The following is a 25,999-nucleotide window of genomic DNA, read 5'->3' as shown; positions in this document are numbered from 1 at the left end:
TTTAAAAATGAAACAATAAGTTTAATTGTTGAAATTAAATTGCTTAACAAAGTAGCAGTGTTTCCAGTTTTAAAGAGTATGAAAGAAGACTGCTGACTGGGGAAAAAAGGAAGACAAATTACAGGGAGAGGAATTTTGATGGAAAATTCCCACTTCCTTCAATGGAGCAAACACCATACACAATAGAGGCATAATGACAATGCAAAATGAAAACACAGGCTACAGCTCCAAAAACTATCACCAAGAGCTGTTAGTACCTAATAAAATCAAGGGACGCTAATTTACTGTAAACTCTTTATTGTTACAGCCACTTAAGAGAATGTTTGTTATTCCAATGAATATTCAAAGACGATGTGTGAAAAATATTTGCGTGCTAGCTTGTTTTGTTGTAAACTCAGGGCAAAACAGCTTGCGTGGATCTGACATAAGGTAACAAAATACTCCGAGCCAAGAAGCACTCTGTCTCATAACCACCCATCCACTTTCTTAACCGTTTATCCAGTTCAGATTCACGGGAGCCTATTCCAGCTGTCAGCTGTCTCATAACCTCCCCATAAAAATGCAAATTGTTGTTTTTATGTTTTTAAGTCAAACATGATTAAACCAACATGCTATAATACGTCAGGAGTGATATTCTGGACTAGTGAGCAGATGCACCAAAGCAAACATGAGACAATCTAGCCTCTCATCTAATCCTCTGCAAAAAAAAGAAAAGAAAAGAAAAGCTAATAGACAAACCAGCATATCAGTTTCTTTAAATTGTAGTTGCTGCTCTATGAAGACAACAATTTCACATCACATTATAAAACAATCACTCAGGCATGCTCCTAATGAGTGCAATTTCTACACAGAATGAAAGATTTTAATGGGAGATCTATCGAACAAACAGCGAACACTGACTGTGTGTTCAGTGCAGCAATGACTGAACTTGTGTGGTTTGTTATGTTTGCCTTTTTCTTCTCCACCAGCCCAGTTGTTATATGGCTTATGGAAGTCTCATTTAATTGCCATTTGTTTGTTTAATTAGTTGGCTTCCTTGCACATGTGGATCAAATCCTACCATGAGATTATTAACAGGTTTCCATGGAGGGATGACGATGATGATGGTGATGATGCCTTCTGCTCTTCAGCTGGTGTTTACACTCTTCTGTGCCTGACTGTCTGGTCTCAGCTGTGATGGAAGCGGTTTAATGGTGGTGCATCTCACTCGATACCGATATCCACACAACCAACTGCGATGATGAACTTGTTTTTGTGGCGCTCGCTCAACTGACTGAAGCAGTGGAGCTTGCGGCTGTTGTTCACATGACGCGATTTGTATAATGCAAATGGATATGGAAAGTTACTAAGGTGCAAGGTATTGTATAAAAAATAAATACATTTTTAAAAAAGAACATCAAGAATCTTTCTTCTAAAAGTAGATAACTACAGGTGTTGTTTGACTGGTTGCATGCAACCAACCTACAGTGGGGCAAAAAAGTATTTAGTCAGCCACCGATTGTGCAAGTTCCCCCACTTAAAATGATGACAGAGGTCAGTAATTTGCACCAGAGGTACACTTCAACTGTGAGAGACAGAATGTGAAAAAAAAATCCATGAATTCACATGGTAGGATTTGTAAAGAATTTATTCGTAAATCAGGGTGGAAAATAAGTATTTGGTCACCTCAAACAAGGAAAATCTCTGGCTCTCACAGACCTGTAACGTCTTCTGTAAGAAGCTTTTCTGTCCCCCACTCGTTACCTGTATGAATGGCACCTGTTTGAACTCATCATCTGTATAAAAGACACCTGTCCACAGCCTCAAACAGTCAGACTCCAAACTCCGCCATGGCCAAGACCAAAGAGCTTTCGAAGGACACCAGGAAAAGTATTGTAGACCTGCACCAGACTGGGAAGAGTGAATCTACAATAGGCAAGCAGCTTGGTGTGAAAAAATCAACTGTGGGAGCAATCATCAGAAAATGGAAGACATACAAGACCACTGATAATCAAATCCCGCAGTGCCAGACGTGTTCCGCTGCTGAAGCCAGTGCATGTCCAGGCCCGTCTGAAGTTTGCCAGAGAGCACATGGATGATACAGCAGAGGATTGGGAGAATGTCACTGTGGTCAGATGAAACCAAAGTAGAACTTTTTGGTATAAACTCAACTCGTCGTGTTTGGAGGAAGAAGAATACTGAGTTGCATCCCAAGAACACCATACCTACTGTGAAGCATGGGGGTGGAAACATCATGCTATGGGGCTGTTTTTCTGCCAAGGGGACAGGACGACTGATCCGTGTTAAGGACAGAATGAATGGGGCCATGTATCGTGAGATTTTGAGCCAAAACCTCCTTCCATCAGTGAGAACTTTGAAGATGAAACGAGGCTGGGTCTTCCAACATGACAATGATCCAAAACACACCGCCCGGGCAACAAAGGAGTGGCTCCGTAAGAAGCATTTGAAAGTCCTGGAGTGGCCTAGCCAGTCTCCAGACCTCAACCCCATAGAAAATCTGTGGCGGGAGTTGAAAGTCCGTGTTGCTCGGCGACAGCCCCAAAACATCACTGCTCTCGAGAAGATCTGCATGGAGGAATGGGCCAAAATACCAGCTACTGTGTGTGCAAACCTGGTAAAGACCTATAGTAAACGTTTGACCTCTGTTATTGCCAACAAAGGTTATGTTACAAAGTATTGAGTTGTATTTTTGTTATTGACCAAATACTTATTTTCCACCCTGATTTACGAATAAATTCTTTACAAATCCTACCATGTGGATTCATGGATTTTTTTTTCACATTCTGTCTCTCACAGTTGAAGTGTACCTCTGGTGCAAATTACTGACCTCTGTCATCATTTTAGGTGGGGGAACTTGCACAATCGGTGGCTGACTAAATACTTTTTTGCCCCACTGTACTTTAAAGGCGATGCCTTCAAAGTGCTCAATCATGACCCCAAAACTAAAGCATGTTCATCCTAAACTTATAATAAATGACAATCAGCAGCAAACCTTCATGTTTACAAAGTTGAAATTAGCAACTGTTTGGCATTTTTGCCTGATAGATGAAAAGTCCAGAAGATAAGCAGACCTGCCCCTTATATCTAGATGGCCTTTTTGCATGTCCTTTTAAAGATACACTGTACAGTACGCTTAACAAATCCACCTTCCACACAGATTTGATTCATCCCCCGCTTTCATGTGGAAATGTCAACAGTACTAAATTCCAGGAATTATGACTTATGGTGCTCTTAAAGTGCATGTCCTAGTTTGATTAAAAAGGCGCCTTTATGCGAAAACCCAGGGCAAGTACACAGAGGGAAACTCTACACTGCTGCAGCTGGAAACACTGCCACCAGACAAATGTCACAGGTGTGTGTCTATATACACTTGAGACAATATAACAACTCAACACTCCAAGGGAAATCGCCACATCCCAGCTCACAAGCTGAACTCCTCTCTTTCCCCTTCTTTTTCCTGCTTTGCATTGCATCTGTCAACAGTTTCTGATGTAGGCAATCACTTTCAGGAAAACATGCCAATTCAAATTCATATTCCTGCAGTATTATCCCACACACAATACACTTTAGCCTATTGTGAATGAAAGCAAAGGCTGAAGAAAACATGTACAACAGCAACATCAACTGTATACAGAGAGGGTTCTGACAGGTTTAAACGTGAACGGTGACCACACTGGGTGAGGTGACATGTAACCGGAGAGGTTGGGGCATGTAGATATTCGAAACAAAAGCCTTTGAGTTCACTATGGGAATATGAGTCAGCACAGTTACTTATGCTGGGCCCATTAGAGAGGCAAGCTCACTTCAGTCCCAGCGGAGCCTTTTAAGCCTGATTTGTGTGTAATAAGCTTGTATTATCTGCAATAACCCACACAAAGACCAACTTCTTTGCTGATTCTGACATCCATTAGGGCCATCTACCTGTCCAACTTCAACTCAGTCAACTAGTTTTTGAGCAGTCCTTGAGTAGGCAAAAACTCTCCATATCACAGGCATCTGCCTCATCTTAAAATTTCCACTGGCCTATTTCTGGTGGTTTAGAGTTAATAAAATCCAAACAAATGAATCATGTTAGCAAGAATTGTTTGACTAAAAAGCTGGTTGACTGACAGAAAATGTATTTGCAATCTAGCAAGGTTTAACAGAGGAATACGTTCAACTGTTTTTGTGAGAATTTGATGCTTTTATTTTACTGTAAAACAGTAAAATTAATGTTTTGGGGTTTCGACTGCTCGCTGGACACGTCAGGGTGTACAAAGACATCAAAATGATCTTTCTGTGTGTATTTGTTTAACCCGCCAACAAACGAAGATTAATCTTGAAAATAATTACCCAAACGAAAGCTACAACAGAGAACACAATAATTACTATATTAACAACACAATGCCAGTCTGAGCTTCCCAGATGCCTGCGAGAAGACTTCATTTTATCCAAAACACAACAATTTTCAGTTTACTATGATTATAAGCAAATTAAAGAAGCCAATCCTCTAATGCAGAAGCTGAGTCTGTTCAAACTGCTTGAAATATATAGCATTTCAATTTCTGCCAGTTTGTCACTTTTCCACATTTATAAAGAACCACAAACATCTTCTTGATTTGAATCTTTACTAGCTTGCAGTTCCACATACTAAAACTTTGTTTTATTTACGTACAAACAGTGCATTAAAACAGGTGACAGAGAATTAACGTCAAGCTGTCTCTCTTACCAAAGTAATCAGAGTTGCTTCATCTCCTCTCAGGTCCCTGCACACAGACGCAAAGTATTTAAGACAAACGCTCCTGAATCGGTTCACCCTCCAGTGCAGAGCGTTGCACTCTGAGAGCACCATAACACTAGTGTGCTCAGCTCTTTGCCCTCCTGCTCACTGCCTCTCAGCCCCCTTGAAATGTGGTCTGGGCACTGTCTATTCACATGATGTCAGCAGCTGCTTGCTTGACAACAAGCCCACTCCAAACACAAAGGAGCTGTATTTCCTCATCAGGATTAGCATTGTTGTTCCTCCCTGGTCTTCCTCTCATAAATAAATAAATAAAAGCTCTGTCCATTCAACTTTGTGTGTATGTGTGCCCCATATCCTTCCTCTTCTTATAGGACCCAGGCTGGGTGGGAAGACCTAATTTCCCCTGGTGAAGTGACTATTGCAACTTGGCAACCCATTAGCTTTTGCTCTTCAGTAGCCTTTTACTTGTGCACTGGGAAAAACTTTCCCTGCTGAGGAGACAATAAGACGCTGCTGTGAAGAGGTTTTCAGCACCTCTCTCTCACACCGGCACTAAAATCAGAGGATTACGATTAAGTCACAGTAGAAGCCTCCATCTTCTCTGTCAGACATGCAGAATTATCACTGATAACACTGGATACTCAATGCAATTTCCCATCTCCTCTCCACTGAGCGGAGATACCGAGAATGATCACTGCCACTCTCATATAATTGCCATCCTAAATGAGCGTACTGAGCTCCCACGCCTTAAGGCATTATGAATCAGCTGAGGAACCGGAGATAAGAAGGCTGACCAAGGCTATTAGCATCAGCTACTGTGGAAGAGTCATGAGTGAACTTATGAATAAAACAAAAAGGAGCTGCATCTTCAGAAAGCTTCAGCCAAATCAAAAATCAATCTCACTCGGACAGATTATCTCAGCAGGCAAGCAGAAGAGCAGCTAAGTTGTGGTTCCCCACTTCGTAAGCCTGAGCACTTCAAAGATCAATTCCCAGCATTTGTTTCTCAAGAGAGATCAGTGCTGGAGAAAAACACACATATGAATGGCTTTGCTCCAAAATGAGTTATCCACCATTAAAAATGACTCCAACTCCCACACTGACTACCATCATATTCCTCTAAGAAGAGCTACAAATTAAAGATTTTACTATGAAGCATTTTGCCTGTACAAAGACATGAAAAAAGGAAAAGGCGTTTTCGAAAAATGCTTCACAGCACATTGCAAGTAAGGCTGCAACTGCAGATTATTTTCTTGATTAGTCAACTTGTCTGCAGATTCCATTTTCTTCCAATTATCCGATTTAGGGTTACGTTGGGCCTGCGGGATATTACACTTGCAATTGGACAAGAGGTGCACCGTGGACAGATCAGCAGTGTATAGCAGGGCTAACAGAGACAGATGACCATTTGTGCTCGTATTCACACCTACCTTAGAATCACCAATTCAACTATTACCCTAACATATTGATTTGTGGTATTGTATTTAAATTTAAAATCAATTAGATCAGAATTTAAATAAAATTCCCCAAGCATGTTTATTAAACTCAAATCAGCTTTAAGAGATCTTTTTAGACTCTAAAATTACAGTCTGCACATTAGAGAGGCATACAGGAAAGATTCAAAACTTGAATGAGATTTGCACAGACCAGGACTGAAAGGCTTGGTCATCACCGAGCTTCAGTTAAGCATCAGTAATATTGGGGCCTGCCCAAAAGCCCAAAGGATACTAATAGATGATATCCACCCCAGCCACAGTCTGTTGCCTGTCTGGATGTTTCTTTGTTTGAATGCGAAATTACTGAACTCGTCCACCATACTTAGACTATAACAACTGTATTTTTCAGGATTATCATTTAAGGAGCATTTCTCTTTGTTTTGTATCTTGGACAGGTGACATGTCGAATCTTTAAAGTAATTCTGAAAAAACAAAACACTGAAGTTGTATTATCCCGAGAGCAAAGCTCAGTCAAAACGTATGTGAATAAGAGTTGTCCGTTTGTTATGTCTTAAAAAAAAATAGAAAAAGAAAGAAAAGAAAAAAACCCTGACCCTATTTGTTTTCAGCAGGAGTCGGATCGACCATCTCTTCCCCTGCCTGAGAAACTTCAAGCTGCACTGGCTTTCAGGGAATTAGAAGGTCAGAGTTTCAGCGAGTTTCTAAACCAACACAAGTTTTGGTGGTCAGAAAAAAATCAATCCGAAACGTTACAGGCATCCTGTGTGGTTAAGTATGTGTGTACATGAGGTCTTCTTCATTTTGTTCTCCAGAATGCCAGGATCAGTGTTTCAGGTGGGCTGATGGTACGTAATGACTCAACATTCTTCCTTCTTAGTTGTTGAGGTCACAAGACGCCAGCATGTCGCCACAACAGATCAGTTAGCTCAGCGATCCCCAACCTTTTTTGCGCCACAGACCGGTTTATGTCCGATAATATTTTCACAGACCGGCCTTTAAGGTGTCAGGGATAAAAACAACAAACTAAAACCAGTACTAGTACAAAAGAAAGAAGATTTATTTATAGCACATGGGAAAAGGCCCAGGGAAACAGAGTTAACGGCAAAAATGATAAAAAAAAAAAAATAACGATAAAAACCCTGAAAATCACACCCAACCCTCAACTCTTGTGGCTCGGTACCAAACAACTCATTGACTGGTACCGGTCTGTGTCCCGGGGGTTGGGGACCGCTGACTCAGCTGACTTTCCAACAAACATGGTTGACATCATATTGATTGGCCCGATATTGATGTTGTATCCACAAACACATCCAGCAAGAAATATTTCTCACAGTATTGCAATAAAGGAAACGTGTTTTTTAAATACATTTGATTAACAAAAAATTTACTAACTGAAAGGTTGTGAACAGCCACACAACATCCACCTGTCTTACACAGAGTAGTATTACAGGATTTTATAGGGTTATTTTTGTTGTTTTAATCTAAAACACTATATTCTGCCACAGGATCTTTACCCTACAATATAAAGCACCGTGAGTTGACTGTTGTGATTTGGTGCTATGTAAATAAAACTGAATTGAATTGCCTCTCTGGACACATATCTAATCAGTGTTGGTCAGTTCACTTGGCGAGATAAGAAATGGACTTCAGAGTCAGAAGTCACTGTTTGAGTCTCCCTTGCAGCAGCTCTGGGTCCCATTCTGAAACGTGTATGGTTAAACCCTTCGGTTTTCTTAGAAGCCAGTGCCTCGTAGTCACAGTAACATGATCGATCACTGTGTGTGTAAACAATACTTCATTTTATATAGACTAGTTGACTAAACAGAGGAATTGGGGACCTTAAAGATTAAATAGTTGAATTCTCTAAACATTAGGGAAAGGTGCTTCCATGTTTCCTTTGCTACAGGATACACTTGAGCGCCACTTGTAAGATAAGCCACAATTCAATGTGACGCACCATTTGACCATTTATGGAAATAAACCAGTGACGATTGACGCAAATCATGTAAATTACTGGTGAGTTTTGCATCTTGTTGTGCAACTTGCTAACATGTAAATACATTTTGAACTTTAACGTATTTGTGTAAACCTACAGTATATGTGAACAACAATGCAGCATTGCTTCATTTTATTCTGCTTGTTATGAAGTCGTTGCCTTGTGCAAATCTCCTAATGACATTAGAAAAGTTCACTACAAATAAAAATACCGAGCTATACTGAAGTGAAGCGATGGTTCTAATGCAACTTGTTTTGCATTAGTTTTGTCTTTGTTGATGAATTTTCCTCTACCTTTTGTCCTGACCTCATGCCCTTGTCTATTGACGTAAAGGACAAGTGGTTAGGAAAAGATCTGGATGGCAATGTTTTTGGCTGTTTCACTGCAACCTTTGATGCCTTCTGCCATTAGTGACTAACACAGCCTCAGGTTTCTGGTACTGAACAGAGACGAGCCCATTTGCAACCAGAAGCAAAGTTGATTCAAGGGACACAACCTGAGGACATTTATCAGAGCTCCCACTAGAGCAGGGACTTTATTTATCCTCTTTTCATACACAGTCCTCAAGTACATGTGTAAAGTGGAATTCCCTTTCAACTAGCCATTTTCAGTGTTTTCTGACCACCATTACATCATACTTCATTTCAGATTGTGCACCAAATCCTTACTAGTCCTTCACAGTGAGCACACTTTTCATCTCAGAAAAGGAATCTAAATCAGTTTCCTAAAATGCTGAGCTATTCTTTTACACATTTATTTATAACGGCATTCTGAGGTAATCACACCAAAGCCTTGCATGATTTCCACCTATTTTATCAAACATAAGCCACACTGATTACTGCTGCTCAAAAAGTAACAATTGCTGAAAAGGGAAACCCTTTATATAACGTGCTTTTGCTGTATATGTCTAATTAAGGGAGACAGATCTCCTCTAACTCGGCATTAAAATGTCAGTGTGCTCACACCAACTTAAATTGATTTTTTTTTTAAAATCTACTCAGTTATTTCATCTGCTGAGCAGATGGCAGGGCCACATAATGAACAAGACTAAAGAGACAGACAATACTTCTACTATAGACTGTGTCCTCTTCTGTTAGCACAGCTCACTTAGCAACAGCTGGGGCAATCGATACTCGTTTTAGAGGAGGGGGAGCCGGTGCATCATGATATTGCTGTGTCAAATGATACCCATCCACAAGAAAACAATGGGATCACATTTGCCTCTCTGGAGGTAAGTAAAGGTTACGTTACCAGAGATATTAAATGTACAACACAGTACTCCAAATAACCTGTAATCAATGAGTATTTCACAGGCAGTAAAGAGAAGTGTCAAGATATATGAGACAGTCTGCTGTAGCAGCATTTTCTGCCTCAGGCTATAGGGATTCCCCTGGTTTGTATTTGTGTGTGGGTGTGTGTCAATAGGATGGGTGTGACTGATTCCCATCAGCCAACCATGATTCATAGCTGAGTCAGGAGCAGGTGCTTCAACCGGACTGTAAAATGAGGCCATGATTATGGCCCCCTTTCTAAGCAAGGGGGAAAAAAATTCTCTCATCTCAGTTTCAGAGTGCTGCAGCAACTGTTCGTTTAGATTCTCATCTTTCACGAGACTGTTCACGGGCAGTTTTGTCACAAAAATGAATTTGTCAGGAGAAACCGATTTTATAATGAATGACTATCAGAAGCAAACACAGGCAGCACTCTCATCTAATACAATCAAAGCAAATAAAAGAGACGACTGCTCCCTGAAATTTATCTCATGTGAACAGTTACCGCCTTGTTAACAAGGCAAAATAATTCATGACTATATAAAGCAGCTCCGTGGGGGATTTGATTTGTTAAGGACTTAGTGCGGCTATACCATCTAAAAACTAGCTGAAAAGAATATTTAGTTAAAATATTGTAAAAATAAATACAGAAAAGAAAAGAAAAAATTAGTGTTAAAAATTGGTGTTAAATATATCATGTTCCCACACCTTGTATATATTTCTGTTCACTGAAATGTTACATTATTGGGTTTTTCCAGTTCAGTCAACCAACCAATGAAATACATGCTGTTTATATTCCGTTACAGGGGTGGATGCTCACATTAAACATTTATAATAAGCATATTTACAAGTAAATATTGTGAGCCAAAAGCTCAGGCTTCAGACTGCTCTAAATGTTCAGTTTCAGACAGTTTTTTTTACACCCTTAGATCTGCATGATGTCATAGAAAGATATATTCCTAATATGGTCATCTGGAGCACACAGTTTTGGCTGTAAGCACAGAAGCCCCACCTACGTGCCTGCATGTATGACAAGCAGCCAATCAGAAGAAGGTTGGCTTGAACGAAGGGGGGGAAGGGAACTAAAACAGCTTTTGTGCAGGAGCTGCACAAAAGCCTGGTGTAGTAAAAAATAAGGATTAATAGTACTATTCTTAGTAGAACAGTTCCCTTTTAACAATAAGTCAGTTTGGTTGTTTTTTAAAATTTGATAATGTCAAGTCCCTCTCTTTTTAATCACTTTTTAATCTATTAAGCAAGAGGATAATAATATGACAACATGTGATAAAATAATGAACTGCACCGTTGATTTTAATACCTTTTTCTGAAAAAAATTAAATAAATAAATATAACATATTTGGACTACACGGTTACAATTGTTTATCCAAGCAGACGTTCTCATCTCCCTAAATGTGAGGATCTGACATTTTTCTCTCAATGTGCTTGGGTTCCTTGAAATTTTGGAAATATTCATTTTTACAATAATAGACGGAAAAGCTGTAAATCTGCGTGAAAAAGAAATATTTAACCAAATTTAATGCTTGCTAATGTAATGTTTGGAAATCTGAAACACTTAGGAAATCAACAAATTTCAGAAAATGAATGAGCAGCAGCTTTGATGATGATTACAGCTGTTAAATCAAGGCAAAAATCTTCGTGTCTTTCTTCTAAGATGACAAGATTTTCTTCTTTGTTTGTATTTGACATAACTTATGAATAAATATTTTTGGTCAAAACAAATTAGATTTAGTGTGGGTGGAAGCAAAGACAGCTCTTGTTGTACGGTATGAGGAAGATTCACGTATAATCACAAAGAAGACTGAATTTGGGCCACTTCAGCTGGAGATTAATTTTGTAACTCAGTCAATTAATCAATTACTTTCTTCAGCTCCAATTAGTTCCTGTCACCCCATTACCATACGTCCTCAGGTGTGATTGAGCCTTCTTTCTCTGGAATCCAGAGGGTATGCACGGAAGCGTGGTGTTTAACTGCTGTGCAGGTCTGTGATTTTCCTCCCACTGTCCGTTCCATCTTTTCTAATTCTGCTGCAAGGTTGCCCATTTCTATTTCTGTCCGCACATTTAACAACACGAGACCTCAACAGGAAGCAGGTGGTTTGTTTGCCTGTGTTGTTTATGCCCTGTCTTTTCCCAGACTCTCTGCACACACACTGGAGGCTGAATAAGACCCTTGAGCTAACGAGGAGGAGGAGGAGGAGGAGGAGGAGGTGGCGGTGCGGCGGAGGACGATGCAAGGACAAGTGGTAAGTGAGGGGACTGGAGAGTAGGTGGTGATGAAGGTAGGGGGGGTGAGAGGAAAATGATGAGGATGAGGTGAGAATGGAAAGCAGATGAGGACAGAAAATCCATGAGGTTATTGAAAGGGGAAAAAAAAGGGAGGATGAGAGAAGCAGAAAAGGAATGCATCCATGTTTATTGTGCTTTTAAAAATAAAAACAGAATCCCTCACAGGCTCCAATGTTTTCATTACTTGAGACACACAGTACATCCTGCTCGTGAGCTGCACACATTTGACCAGTTTGTAGCAGAATAAATGGCTACTATACCAATATATTGGCTACTTCCTAATGCACCACCTGTTAGAGGGATTTTACCCACAACTCCCTCAACCCACTAATCCTCTCTCTTATAAAATAACAAAGACCAGAAAATGACTTACAGTCAGGCACGTTTCAGTCCCAAAGCCAGAAATGTGATTATACCAAACACAGCTGCTCTTTATGCTGCACTGGAAATAATTTGAAGAAAACGATTCGCTCCTCTCACCTGCCCCGACAGCCCCGCTGCGTCTGAGGTTTGCCAAGTAATTCCACTCAGCTACATCATCACACTTTTCTCCCACAAGTCTAGGAGGATGTGAGCATCATGTGATTCGATTTGCTGAGTTGACGGAGATACAAAGGCACATATGTCACCCTCCTCGTGAGCAAACACGCCGATACAAAAAAAAGGAAAGAGCAGAGGCAGTCATTGCACCTTACTCCATATCATTCATGATGGTATATAGAAAAGCTTTGGTTTTTACAGTGTGCAGAACAGTAACCACACACACACACACACAGACACACACACACAGACACACACGCACACACACACACACACACACACACACACACACACACACACACACACACACACAACACACACACACACACACACAGACGCCAAAAATTGCAGTTTTTCTAATGGCCACTTGAGGGTGGCTTCAAAATTGAGCAAAGTTTGTTAAAATTCCAAACTTTACAACATTAAAAAGAACGTTTAAAGCCTGGTACAAAAACATTTTGGCCTTCATGGATAATACAGATAGTCCAGGTGTATAGTTTTCCCCTTCACAACACTACACGGTGGGTGAATTCTTTTCCATCCATCTGGAATCTGAAGTTATTGACAGATGTCCTAACAGACGGAGATGCGGCCAATCGATGCCTCACCTGTGTTCGCTAAACTGAACTTCTCAGCAGTGTTTGTGGTGTTGGTGCCTTTTGTTGTGCTTCAGTTCTGGTAAATGAAATTCCAGTACTTTATTCGTCTGTAAAGTTTATGAATGTAATTTGCTAGTGCTAGCTTATAATTTAGCACTCCACCCCACATGGCATCCAAAAAGCAGAGTCCAGAAATCGCAGGGTATGATATCATAATAACAGAGTTTTAACTGCATTATATAGAGTTACATATGGGCAAGTGATATACAATACTTTAAGGAAATACAATATTTCAATATTTCAAGGAAATTTGTGATAATTATATTTACGACAATACAGAAAAAATAATACAAAAGAAGATTTTATTGGTGATGGCAGCTTGCGGGCAGCAGCATCAATTACAGCAAACAAAATTACGTGCTTTTTCCATCCTTTTCTAATGGGCGACTGTCACTGATGACAGACTTCATTTAATGTGAATCTATAGGCCCAATGTGTCAGCAGCAGCAGGAGCAGCATTACACCGTTTAAGTAGTGACTTAGCATTATATACAGTGACACATCACACATCAAATAAGAACAAAACACCAAGGAGCTCCCTTTCCCCCCTCTTACAGCATTATTCACAGTAGCGGATTCAAGCAGTGTGAGAGATTGTTATGAGGCTCAGGCCAAGTCTTTTTCAGGCAATTTAGTTACAATTGCCAGTCTTTATACATAAATTTAAGTGCTTGCAATAACTAAAGTAACAACCTTCCAACTATTCAGGAGCCTCCACAATGAAAGCTACTTTCGGCTGCTCTGTTATTCACAAGGGCTCGCCGTCATGGGTAGCTCCACTTGTCTGATTTAGCAGATTTTTACAATGGATGCTTTTTCTGACATAACCCCCAAAGCGATTGGTGTCCCATCCTGGCACTGAACCGGGGATCTTTTGCTTGTTAGGTATGCCACTACACTCATAAGCCTCCACTATACTGTCACATAATAAAATTAAAAGGGTCAAAATTTTGTCTTCTTAGGATATTGCATCTTGGGTTGAGTTGTTTTTGGGGGGGGGTTAAAGCAGTTCCTTAAAGTTCTCCTTTTCCACCATGTAATTTCAACCCACTGTTTGCTCTTCCTGGTATATGGAGTGTAACTAGAGAGTGCTCCAGCAATCCTTGGCTGAGCCATTTGTTTATTTTTGGGCCACACATGACTAGCTGCTTGTATTTCTCAGCTGCCTTCGTGGTCTGATCATCTTTTTTTTGCCTGGGTGCCAAAACAAGTTTGTTGTTTCCACCGTTAGCAGGAACAGCTTTCTTGCATTGTTTGACGTTGTTGTAGAAGCACTCTTTTTAGGTACTTGGTCATCATCAGAGGCTGATGCAATGGAGGCCATCGCTCTCAGAGATGCCAGGGATCGTGTCATGTGCGCAATGGGACGGTAAACCCATGACACTTTACATCATGTAAAAATATATACCAGTATTACTACAGGTGATATGATGTGGCGCAAAATATGCGGCAGTGGAACAACTTCAGCTTTAAACCTCAAAATTTGCCATGGCACCATTACCATACATCAAAATATAAACTTAAAAGCTTCACAAAGGAGCTTCATGTAGGTCTTTAGATTAGACTGACCAATGTAAGTATGATGCACATCTATAAAAGTGTATGGATGGAATTTCTTGTATTACAATGACTGCAAAACAAAGAAAAGGGTTTTTAAACTGTAGAGTAAATATCACAGTAATAAAGTATAGTAGTGGCTTTATGATGAAGCTTCTCTTTTTTTTTTTTCTTTAAATGTGAAAAAGTTACTTTTTTTCAAATTTTTTAACCAATTCTGAAACTTGTATGAGCAAATTTAATCTCTCAAAATGTGCTTCTTTCATGAAAAAAAAGTAACAGTAACAGAATAACTAGCAACTGTTTCAAGAGGGCCCTTGTACCAGTTGGTGGTCTCACAGTAATAATGTTCTGCAGCAAAAACTTGCACAGATTTTAGAATATTTTCTCTGTTACAAAAAACATTCCGCCTCCTTCCTGCTTTTATTGGTGAAAGCCAGGCAATTACAGTGGTTGTATGAAATTAAACATACTATTACATTCCAATACAGTCAGCCAAACATAAGCCCTCTGTTAAATTATAAAAAGGCAAGCTAGTCCGATTTAAAATACGAATACTGTATGTCGTGTTAGGTTGCTTGTCTGACAACAGAGAGAATTACGTGATCATAAGTCCACGCAAATATTCACATGTCAGAAACATTTGTCCTCGACCTATCCCTCTGGAGCCAACGCATACAGAATGTCCATAACTCCCGTAACTCTTACGCATTTTTCATAATTTTCACTGTTTATGGCTGTAGTCAGAAAATTTTGAATTACAGACTCACAAGAATACAATGTGTCAGACAAAACCATAGTACATACATTAAGTCACAGTGTGCGCCCAAGTGAACCAGGTGTTTGATGCCGTGGGCACTCCAGCAGGAAAAGCTTTCTCTGTGTGGACTATTCAGAGGTACAAACAAGGTGAAAGAACACATCAGCGTGTGCGTGTGCGTGTGTGTGTGTGTGTGTGTCTGACACGCCGCAAAGGGAGGGGGAGCCAGAGATGACGGAGTCAGTTTGTGCATGATGTCTGGACTTGTTTGGATAATTAGCACACCACCTGACTGATATATTCCCAGCATTTATAGAGACAGCACAAGTGCAAGTCCAGCACAGCGTCCGCGATAAGTGTCAGTCCCTTTATTATTAATATAATTTTCTTTGCCTTATTTTAATATATATTAACCCTTAATTAACAACTGAGTTTGCATTTGCCAAATGTAGCACAATGCCTCTAAAGCACAGATTAAAGAAACAGAAAGAAGGGAACTACAGCAGGCAGCCCAGGAGGAGATCAGTAAGTATGAGAGGAACTAAAAGGTGTGCCAAATGTAACTTTACTTATTTTTTTGTACTGACCACCTGTCGCACAAAATGTCTTGCACAGTTGTCGGTAAAGGTTTGACACTAGTCAGGCCTCATATACCGCTTTTTGACAGGCCATTAATCTACGTATTAAGCAATTAATCTTATTTGGTTTTATTCTAACAAACAATTGGCAATGGGGTTCATTAATTAATGGATCACCATTTTTATTCCCTTCCACGTTTTTCCAAGTAGCCTCTTATCAACATTACTCATTGTTTCCTCTCCTCTGGGACTCAGATGAAAAGCTTTTCAGAAACAATAAAATATTTTAAAGCAAACAAAGCCTTAGAAATACTGACGTGGATCAAATAAAAGCATAAATCAGATAGCAAGCTTCTGACTCCCTGTCAAAATCCAAAGATCATGGTGTTCTTTTTACTTTAGGGGATTTTTGCCTTCTCGCCATTTTAACAGTTCAACGATTTCAGCACTTTATTCCGATCACATGGAATTTGAAACAGGCCACTCCATCTAAAATGATTAAAGTACATTTAAGGGGGTTTCTCATCAAATCATCGTTCCACCGACCTGCTGGGCCAAAAAAAGGGACGCATCAATTTTACTTCCACATCAGTTCACGTGGATGGGAATCCATTTACATAATAAGGTTTGATTAAAAAGTCCCCTTCCAACCAGATTAAAACTGTGTTTATTTAACACCTCAGACCTATCTGTGATGCTGCTGTGCTGTAGGCCCACATAGCTGAAGTAAGAGGGTGTAACTCAGCTTTGCTACATTAAATCAACAGGCTTAATGCTGAAAAACAGATGTGTTGTTTTAAAGGCGACCCTGCCAAACTATGTCATTAGTCTGGAAGTTGAGAGACATTAGGGAATAGCTTTGGGGCTTTTAATAGCAACAGATATGCAGTATCAAACCATTTCCTCTAGCCATGTATCAGGTAGACAGAGGCGCACAGGTGCAGGCTACCCCAGCACACTGGTTTCCAGTCTTTACAAGGCTTTGGACTCAGTTGTTGGAGTCAATTTTCAGTTGGGATGAAAAACCACAAGACACGTAAGCATTGCTTCACCAATAGCTTCTTGAGTATGACACACTCTGACTGGATGCGGTTTGATTGCACTGTGGACAGTTTGTTTTCAGAGCTGTTACTGTACATTTCAGCAGTGACCCGGTTTAACAAAACAGATCCATTGACCCTCTTTAAAAAAAAAATAATGCTGCAAAATAGCTGCCAGTTGAGTACTCATCGAGTACTCATCATTGACATTTTTGCCCAACAGCAAAACGAGGCCATGTAAAGCTGGTGAAGCTGTTTAAGGACACAGCCTCCATCGCAGTCCAGAGACACCATCAAACGGTGGCAATGCTGTGAGAAGATTTGTACATTTGTGGTTGTGATTTCTTAAGCATCCACTTCCTGTTCTTCTGTTAGTCAGAAATGGTCTGACTACATTTTTTAAGACGCAACATGCCTTGTGACTCTATTAGGAAGTAATGTTTTATAGAAAAGGATAAAACAGATTTTGGAATAGAGCACTGCTTTTTAGATTATATTTTAATTGCCCTAAAGTGGCTGTCATTTAGATTAAAAAAAAAAAAATCAAATGGCAATGTAAAAACAATGACTATGAAGGGGGGGTGTCACTGACAGCGATTTCTGGTTCCCGCCCACGATTCTCTTTCTGGGCAACTACAGCTATTTTCAGTTAAAAAATAAAATCTCTAAAAACCTACAGTAGACCAACTGCTCATCACCAAAGAGCTGACAGATGTGTTAAGGGGCCAGCTGCTGAACATTTGTAAAGCATTTCGCTGAAGTACCAGAGATTTCCCTCAGGAGTTGACTGAAACCAAATTCAATGAGCAAAAATGTTAATATTTAAATTACTGTACAAGCAGGAGGCACCTAATGAATAATTATGAAGCTCTTAAAGTATCAGACAGATAAATAAGGAACTTTTTGACAGCTAGGTTTCAAACAGTTCCTTTGTACAAACTGAAAGTCTGCCTGTACATTGAAAGCAAAACAAATTTTAATAATGCCAATTAAGGCTTTTAGCGCCAGGCAAATTCCTGTATTTGTTTCAGAGTTTTGAGAAAGAATTATGCATCAAAAGCACAAGTCTTTTTGAAAGCCTATGTTCGACACCGCAGACTTAAGGCGATAATGTAAATCTTTGCTTTTGAAATTCATGTTTGGGGATTTGATCAAAAGAAGACAGTGCCAAACAGAAGAAAACAACCAAAGACACAAGTTGTAATCTGAAGCTCCTTCCTCCTTCCAGAGGTGCATTTGGCTGCATTTATTTTGTAGTGAAACTCTAATGTGTCCCTACAAGGAAGCAAAGGGAAAAATATGTCATGAATGCAGGATGTGGGCGTCCTTTTTTTAATCTTGCCCTTTGCTCTTTTGCAAGTCGCTGTTGACTTTGTGCTCCAATGGAACAGCCATGGCATAAATATTAGTTCTTTAATCATTTGTCTGCTAGCTCTTGCTAAACAAATGTGTCACATGACTGGCACAAAGACCAATAATAACTGGCCCTTAAACCTTCTAGATGAAATGGCCCTGAAGTAAGAAAATCTCAGCGCAGTGGTGAGCTGAACACACATGACAGGCATGACTGGAAGCAAAGCTAAAAAGCAAAGTCCTGTGATTTTCCACTTATGTTCCAATTGGCTTTTTTTTTGCTAAGTGTAAACAAGGTATTTGTTTCTGTTGGTCTTAATGCCCCATCCACCACCACCCCAGCTCTTGCATCTCTGAGACTGAAAAGGCATCATTAGACCCATCAGTGAACAGCTTTGTTATGCCCATGCTTCATTGGCAAGGTTTTCCAACATCACCATAACAGCTTTTATGACATGTGACCATTATGCACCCTGTGGCTATTTAAAACATATCTATGCTTGAGTCATCAAATGTACCTGTAAATCATCATCGGCACTGTCTCCACCATCATTATTAAACATTAGCAAGATAATTACTGATTTCATTTAGCACTGCCAGCAAGATAAGACTTTCAGAAGTGCTCGGCAACAGACGACAATGTGAAAAGAGCAGTGACGGGAAAGGAAAATGACATTGAATGAACCATGTGGGTGTTGATCTGAAGCGCTCTTCTCCTACAAATCCTAGTTTGTGTGTGGGAAATGGCACATGCTGGATTTGTGTCCATAAACATCATTAACCCATGGCCCAAGAAATGAGGTACAGTCTGTGATTAATTCAATTTCAATTTTTGAAAAAGGAGAAATTTGGCTTTGATTATGTGGAAGGACAAAATAATAGAAAGACATCTTCGGCAGAAGCATCTTCCTGTTTGTCACACAAGACACAAAAGAGTGATGCACTCATTTTCTCCTCATGGGGAAGCCAGGAAGCTATAAACAGAGTCACTTATGGCCTCCGTGCACAGGGCAAAGAATGTGGTTCGAGGTCAGCGCAGCTGAACTGACAAATCCCCACAAAATATGTACACATTAAAACACGTGATCATACAGGGGGAAGCATACAAAAATAGACCAAGAGCACTGTGTTCACTTAGTATTAAAACACTGAGTCACTGCTATGGACTCAGATACAGGCTGTTGCTTTTGTGGTCCCTGTTATCTTAAACGTGTTAGGAAGGGTTCTGGGCAGTGGGCTGACATCTGGCAGACGTTTTGAACCAAATCACAGAATAGATTACGTGCTTTAGCTAAATGGAGCAAAGTCCTGTCCTTACTGCAAAGGAAAGCCTTGAATGTAACTTCTTTAGAGTTCCATTTAAAGCACCACAAAGACATAATGTCTTAACAATAAAAAAAAAAAAAATCTTCAGGAAAACAGGTTTAACCTTCGGACAAGTGGAATACGACAAAGCTGTCCAGACAGAAAAGGAAAGAGTGATAGAAACAGCCACACATCCCACCCCATGCCATGTGTGCTTAATCAGGCGCTGAGCACAGGGATATAGGAGTCTAAATGTTCTTAGGCTAATCATGTTATAGTTGGCAGCCCTCAGCAGAGGCAGATATGATTTCTATCTACTGGCATATTTTAAAGGAGCAGAATGGTTCTGAAAGCTCTGGCCATACAGCACTGCAGACAATCATAACTGCACCGGCCTGACCTGATTACTCATGATTTAACTGCTTTCCGAAAAGCCCGTGTCACAAATTGGAAGATGTGTAACCCACTAAAAGGCCTCCCAGGACAAGTCTTTCTAACAGTCAAATTACAAGGACGTGTAATCCTAATGGTAAGTGGTCTGCCTTTTCTTCTACATGCCTTTTTTGTGTGTAAATTTGATTGAAATGCAGGAGCTCTGCAGGGCTCTGTCCAAGGTCAGCAGGGCATGTGTGTCTCTCCAGTAGCGCAGGGTTTCCTAGCATCACTGCACTCTCTGTTCTGGCTGTTCTCCAGCCCCCTTGGCGTTTTTGATAGATAACAGACCATGTATGGTTAGCTGGTACAAAGGGAGGAGAAGAAGCAGCAGAGAGCTGATCCAAAGAAAACCACATGCGACATCAGTCTCTACAGACTGTGCAGGATTTAATCTTAACCTCTTGAGGTGACCCAGTTCTTTGGGACGTGATATTTTTAAGGAACATTAACATCTTAAATGCAAAAATCTCATAATTACTATTTGTATGTGTCTAGCGTTACCCAACATAAAATAGTTTGAAATTGTCTGTAAAACATTCTCTGGCTGCAACCTGAAATGTTAAGATTTTTTGGTTCTCTTCGCATTATCTTGTAGTATGATTGCCTTTACTTATGACTATTAATCCATTAAAACAGGAATAATGCATGATTTTACTATTCGATCTCTCCAAAAATTGGAAAATGCAGTAGTGATATGCAACAGTTCCCCTGAGGAAAAAAGGGACAAATCAGTGCAGGCCAAACACTGCTTTTGCAGTTTAAGCTCATTCCTCTGCTTACCCACTCGGGCTCTGACAATAAAACAACTGGTTGTGCTGTATTATTTTGACTTAATCACAACCCCTGGTTTATTATTATGCCTGGATTACTGTGCACTGGGCTCGGGGAGCACTTTTACTTAAAGTCACGCAGTAGACAGTGAAGCAAACCACCCCAGGCAGGCGAGAAGCCAGTGTTTATTTTCACCAGTGCCCATGCCCAGTAACACTGGCACTTGCCCAGCAACACTGTAAAGTGGGGGGTCCCAAGCTGATCCCCACCAGGATGCTGATGATGATGCTTGAGAGCACCATCTCCAAGCAGCTCTGCTTTCTCTTTCCTATTTTTTTAAAAAAGGAGAAAAACTGGACTGGGATTTTTCTAATTCACTCAGCAGCCAGGTTATTTGCAAGCAACCTCCTGTCAACGCTCCCACGTTATTCGATTGAGTAAGGAAATAGATGACGAAGTTGATCTGGGAGGTGGGTGATCTGGGTGCATTGACAGAGTAGAAATAGCCCAGTTGATGAGCGAGGAGGTGAAGGCTTTCAACAGCAATCCTGTCTGTCATTAGCTACACTGAATGCAGCAGCTAATGTGTGGGAGGGACGTGAATGCCAGCCCTTTAAACTGTACACACACACACACACACACACACACATATGCATGTAAAGCACGCAGGCGGCCAGAATAATAGACACACTTGAATGCCTCATTCTGTCGAGACAAAAATGTGAAAATCTTTAACAACCGCAAGATAACTCAACACAAAATAAGCCCTTGTAGAAGTAGGCGTTCGTGTGTATACCGTTTGGATGCAGTGTGTGTAAAGTGGACACGCACAGCTCTGCAAATCAAGATGTATTGTCTAACGCTGGTCGCTGCGCTGGCTGGAAAATGCCTTCCTAACATGATGTAGAAGGCTCGCTTCGTGACTCCACAGCTCCCTGCGGCTGGTCACTCCAAACATGAACGTTCTTTGTTTTGTTTTTTTACGCACGCAAACCAACAATAAATAATACATTTTTAAAGCAGCAGCCATAAGAGCAACATCGCCAATACAAAGAGCGCCACTAACCTTGGTCGGGTCTCCTCTTGCTATCCACTTGTTACAATGGAAATCTAACACCATGGATCTCCTGTTAAGTTTCCTGGCAGTCGGACAAAAAACGCAGCGCGCCGAAGTGGGCCGAAAGTGAAGCAGGATGGTGTGTATAAAAAACACAACCCCTGGTGAAGAGAGAGTGCGTGGCGAAAACCTGCGTGATTTTTTCTTCTTCTCAGGGTACTGTCGGCAAACAACGGGGAAAAGGTTGTGTCTTCAAACAGCTGTTTTCCAAAATGGAGTTAGTCGTGTCTGAGCCAATCACAGCGAGCCTGTGGAGGCTCCCACTCCTCCTGTGGGCTGGAGCCAAAACCACACTGCGCTCCGAAGATAAAACACCCACGGATTAGACGTCTCTCTCTCTTTTTTTTTATAAAAGGAAGGGGGGGTTCTTCTAGCTTTCATGTCACCGAACCTTTATTTAGCTGCACATCAAACCAGCAGACACCTCATGGGATGAGATTTAGGAAAGCCCCAGATGTTTTTCATGCTATTTCTTAAAGTAAATACTGCGTGGAAGGATTATTAGTGATGCAAACTGTCTAGAGGTTATTGTGCATGTAGACATACAAACATTCCCGGCTTCAGCTTTTGGTGTTGAGACAGCTGATTTTTTTTTTTTATCTGATCGTTTTGGGTGATGTAGTCTGCGGTAGCGGTGCACTGCATTACATGTGTTTTCCTTTAAGCACCTAATAAACTGGCACTACTTTGGGTGTTCGAGAAAATTAAAATGACTCTGCAGGCCAGTTTAGTACTGCACTTTCATAATGGCTCAGACGGTTAAATTACTGAATTTCATCTTCCCCCATGATGCAGCTGCAGCGTATTAATATAACCTTTGCATCTGAGCCACATACCCAAGCAAATAAATGAAAAATAGGATGCAGGTGTGGTCCCAGCCCTTAGGCTACTACTCTTTTTGGTTTTTCGACCAACTGATCAAAATTTGTGCAATTTCCTCATTAATTCTTTATAATATGTTTAAAATTAATAACCTAAAATGGCATTTAAGAAAAATTAGTATTCTTACAGTCGCTCCTAATCATTTGGATATTTAAAAATAGCTCTTGCTCGGCCATCAAAACTGAATCTCCACTCATTTCTCAAGTATTGCTTGTTGTCCTGTCCAGGTAGTCAGAAATAATGTATGACATTGTTTAAGTATACTTATTTTAATGCAAAACTATAACAGAAAAATATATTACTATGGTGCATTACAACCTAGTCATGGGTCCGGTGTAATGGATTAAATAAAAGCACAAGTGATAAGCTATACAAAATAGTATTTTAGCTTTTGGAATGAACTAAAAATAAATTTAAGATGTGCAAAACTAAAATATTTTTTCTAACCAGTGGGGTGTGGATATATCTTCAGCACTAAAGTGTTGTCAAACTATTGCCAGATTCTCAGTTTTGTTTTTAGTCAACACTTCTCTGCAGTTTAATAACCTAAAAACAGAAAGTGACTCAAGCTCCATCCGCAACAATCAATAAAAAACAATACCTTCAAATATTTTTTGTAACCTTTGAAAGCTCCAACTGCTTTCACATCTCTCAACGACTAAACTGAGCATGATATGCAAAATCAGTGCAGTGCCCCTTTAACTGTCTCACTCAGTTAACCAGCGTCATGGAAACAGCAGAGCAACAATAACAGTGTGGGTTGTGCAGAGTTAAAATAAAGTTAAAATCTTATGAAAGAGAGAAGAGAAAAGAAATTAATGAGTTCTGTGTTCTCGTTCCAGATGGCAGAGGTACAGCAGCAAACGAGCAGGCTCACAAGCCACAAGTTATTTTAATTTTTACTGAAAGATATACTTCATTATTGTCTAAAATACATACATATTCTATAAACTAAATCTATAAATCCCAGACTAACCTAATAAAAAATTAAGAACCAGTTATGGTACAGTAGCATATTTAAATGCCATCTTCATCCTCAGTGTTGCTCTACTGTCGCTAAACAGGATGTCCAAAAAATGTACTCATAGCACTACATTTGCTGCTGTAAGGAACAAGTAGCGTTTACTTCTGAGGTACCATTTTAAATGTGTAATATGTATTTTATTTTGAAAGTTCACTCACTGCTGACCATCTAGACCCAGCTGCTGCCCATATGGTTGACATCTCAACCTTTTTGGTTTGAAAAACAGTGTGCAAATGTGCTTTGATGTAAGTTTCCACTCATTGATGTGGTATGTTTCTAGAAGTATTACTCTTGCAACAGTGCTGTGTACATAAACCCTGCTGGACTACAACATTTTGCTCCGCCTGTCGTCAATATCCTTCAGCTATCTCTCGCAGTAATTCAGTGAGCCCTCATATGCGAAGTCATAGTCAAGCTAGCCGCACCCCCAGCCGCACCTACAACGTTGTTGCACCGTTCTTACGCATATTACGGTACGGGTGCCGACTGGCTTAGAAACACGAGTCTTCTGTATCCTGGCATTTGTCACTATTTTACTAATCAATCCACTTCGAATTTTGAAATATTAGAAATATATATATGAATGAATTGATGTTCTTACACGACACTTAAGTATATAATAATAACTTTAAAAAATATTTTCTGACTACTATTTTTGATATTGTCTATATTATTAATGTTATAACAAACTTTAAGAGGTGACACAAATATTTCACTGGATTCTTACTCTGGGTTACCCTCACTCTTTCCCCTCCAGCTCACAGCCCAATGAACTGTAAGGTTTCAGAGAAAATTAATAGTAAACTTTACCCAAATTTGAATATTTTCAACTTTGAGCTGAGCCAATGCAGTGTCGATCCTCTTCAGTTTGCTTACCAGCCTTGTGGAAGTGCAGCATGCTGAAACAGATAGATAACTCTGACAACACTGCATTGGTTGGGTGTATTGAGGGTGGGCGGAAATCAGAGCACAGGAATCTGGTAAGGAACTTTGTTGAATGGTCCGGATGAAATCACCTCCTCCATCTGAATGTCAGAGATGTTGGCTGACTTCCGAAGGAAGCCCATCAACATCATGGTCGTGGAGGTCGAAACACTGGACAGATACAGGTACTCTAGTACTCACCTGAATGACAGATTAGACTGAAAGACCAGCAGTCTGGCACAAATCATGTGACAACTTGATAAAAATGTACTTAGACGAATGGAAACTTCAAAATGATTCTCAAATGCTAAGAGTTTTCCAAAAATATAAATGTAATGGCAATCTGAGAAGAAAAATTAGTACTTTGTATGTTCTTTTCTGATTACAAGCAATGGAGTACTTCACTGTCCTAAAGTTAGTGCACCGAAGCAAAAGATCAGAATGCTTCTCCCAGCGCTGCTTTTGTGGCGTCTTCGGAGACCCATGAATCCAATATGGGAAACTCAGCTCAAGACAGATGCAATTATGTTGTGAAAATACCCGCAACTTCCCTAGAGCCTGCAGCATGCCAACAACAGCATCCACATAACAAACAAGACACAAATAGCATGTTCTCTGTTTGGCTTTTCCTTTACTGTCTTCACAACAACAAATATCCTGCAACACAACACAGCTTATAGTCAGACATGCTTAAAATAAAAATACAAAAGACTGAACAAAAGCAAGTTAGCTTTACCGCAAGAAAACAGATGCAACATTATTGCACATTTCTGTACATGGCCTGGTGTACAATTTGGCAAACTGGAGGTCTGTAAAGTCAGGCCTCAATGTTCTATATTTCCCCGTGTGACCCCTGTGATCAGGAACGGCCCTGTGTTAAGACTGTGTGATGAAACACAGGCAAACGGGTTTCAAAAAAATAAAACATAAGGCAGATTATCTGAACTTAAAAGATAATCCTCTTAGAAGAGTCAAGCCAGGAAACGTAACCATCAGCTAAACAAAGGCTCTGAAATACTCTGAGTTACATATTTGGCTAAATCTTTTTTGGGTAAATCTATGACATTGTCCTTTCTCTTGTCCTTTATAGCGATGAAGTATAGCCACTCTTATGTAAGACGAGTCCTGATGAGAACAAATATGAGTTTTGGTGCACACAAAATTGTCAACCAAATCCAACATCATTTAAGGCAATGTACTAGATGGTAGCGCACGCAGAAACCTAAATGCTGTTAAACTGGTAAAAACGTGTACACTGAAAGCAGTTTTTCCCTTGCTGTAGGGAGCCTGCTATCAAAGA

At 40.1% G+C, this 25,999-nt stretch overlaps 1 protein-coding gene across 2 annotated transcripts in view; it reads right to left on the bottom strand.

The window, feature by feature from the left end:
• Nucleotides 1–22,154, bottom strand: part of pkig (protein kinase (cAMP-dependent, catalytic) inhibitor gamma) — a 29,337-nt gene extending 7,183 nt beyond the window's left edge. Inside the window, exon 1 of one of the 2 annotated variants that reach the window (XM_005918781.3) lies at nt 21,819–22,154. The gene's annotated coding sequence lies outside the window, so the exon portion shown is untranslated. Of the gene's footprint in view, nt 1–4,708; nt 7,189–21,818 lie in introns of those variants that run through there. The other variant, XM_005918782.3, reaches the window with a different exon arrangement.
• Nucleotides 22,155–25,999: the final 3,845 nt, after the last annotated feature.

This window comes from Haplochromis burtoni, unplaced genomic scaffold, assembly GCF_018398535.1.
Source record: "Haplochromis burtoni strain Fernald_Lab_line unplaced genomic scaffold, NCSU_Asbu1 Contig_31, whole genome shotgun sequence".
Taxonomy (NCBI): Eukaryota; Metazoa; Chordata; class Actinopteri; order Cichliformes; family Cichlidae; genus Haplochromis; species Haplochromis burtoni.
Note: the sequence above shows the minus strand (reverse complement) of the source record. Positions and strands in the feature narration are given on the sequence as shown.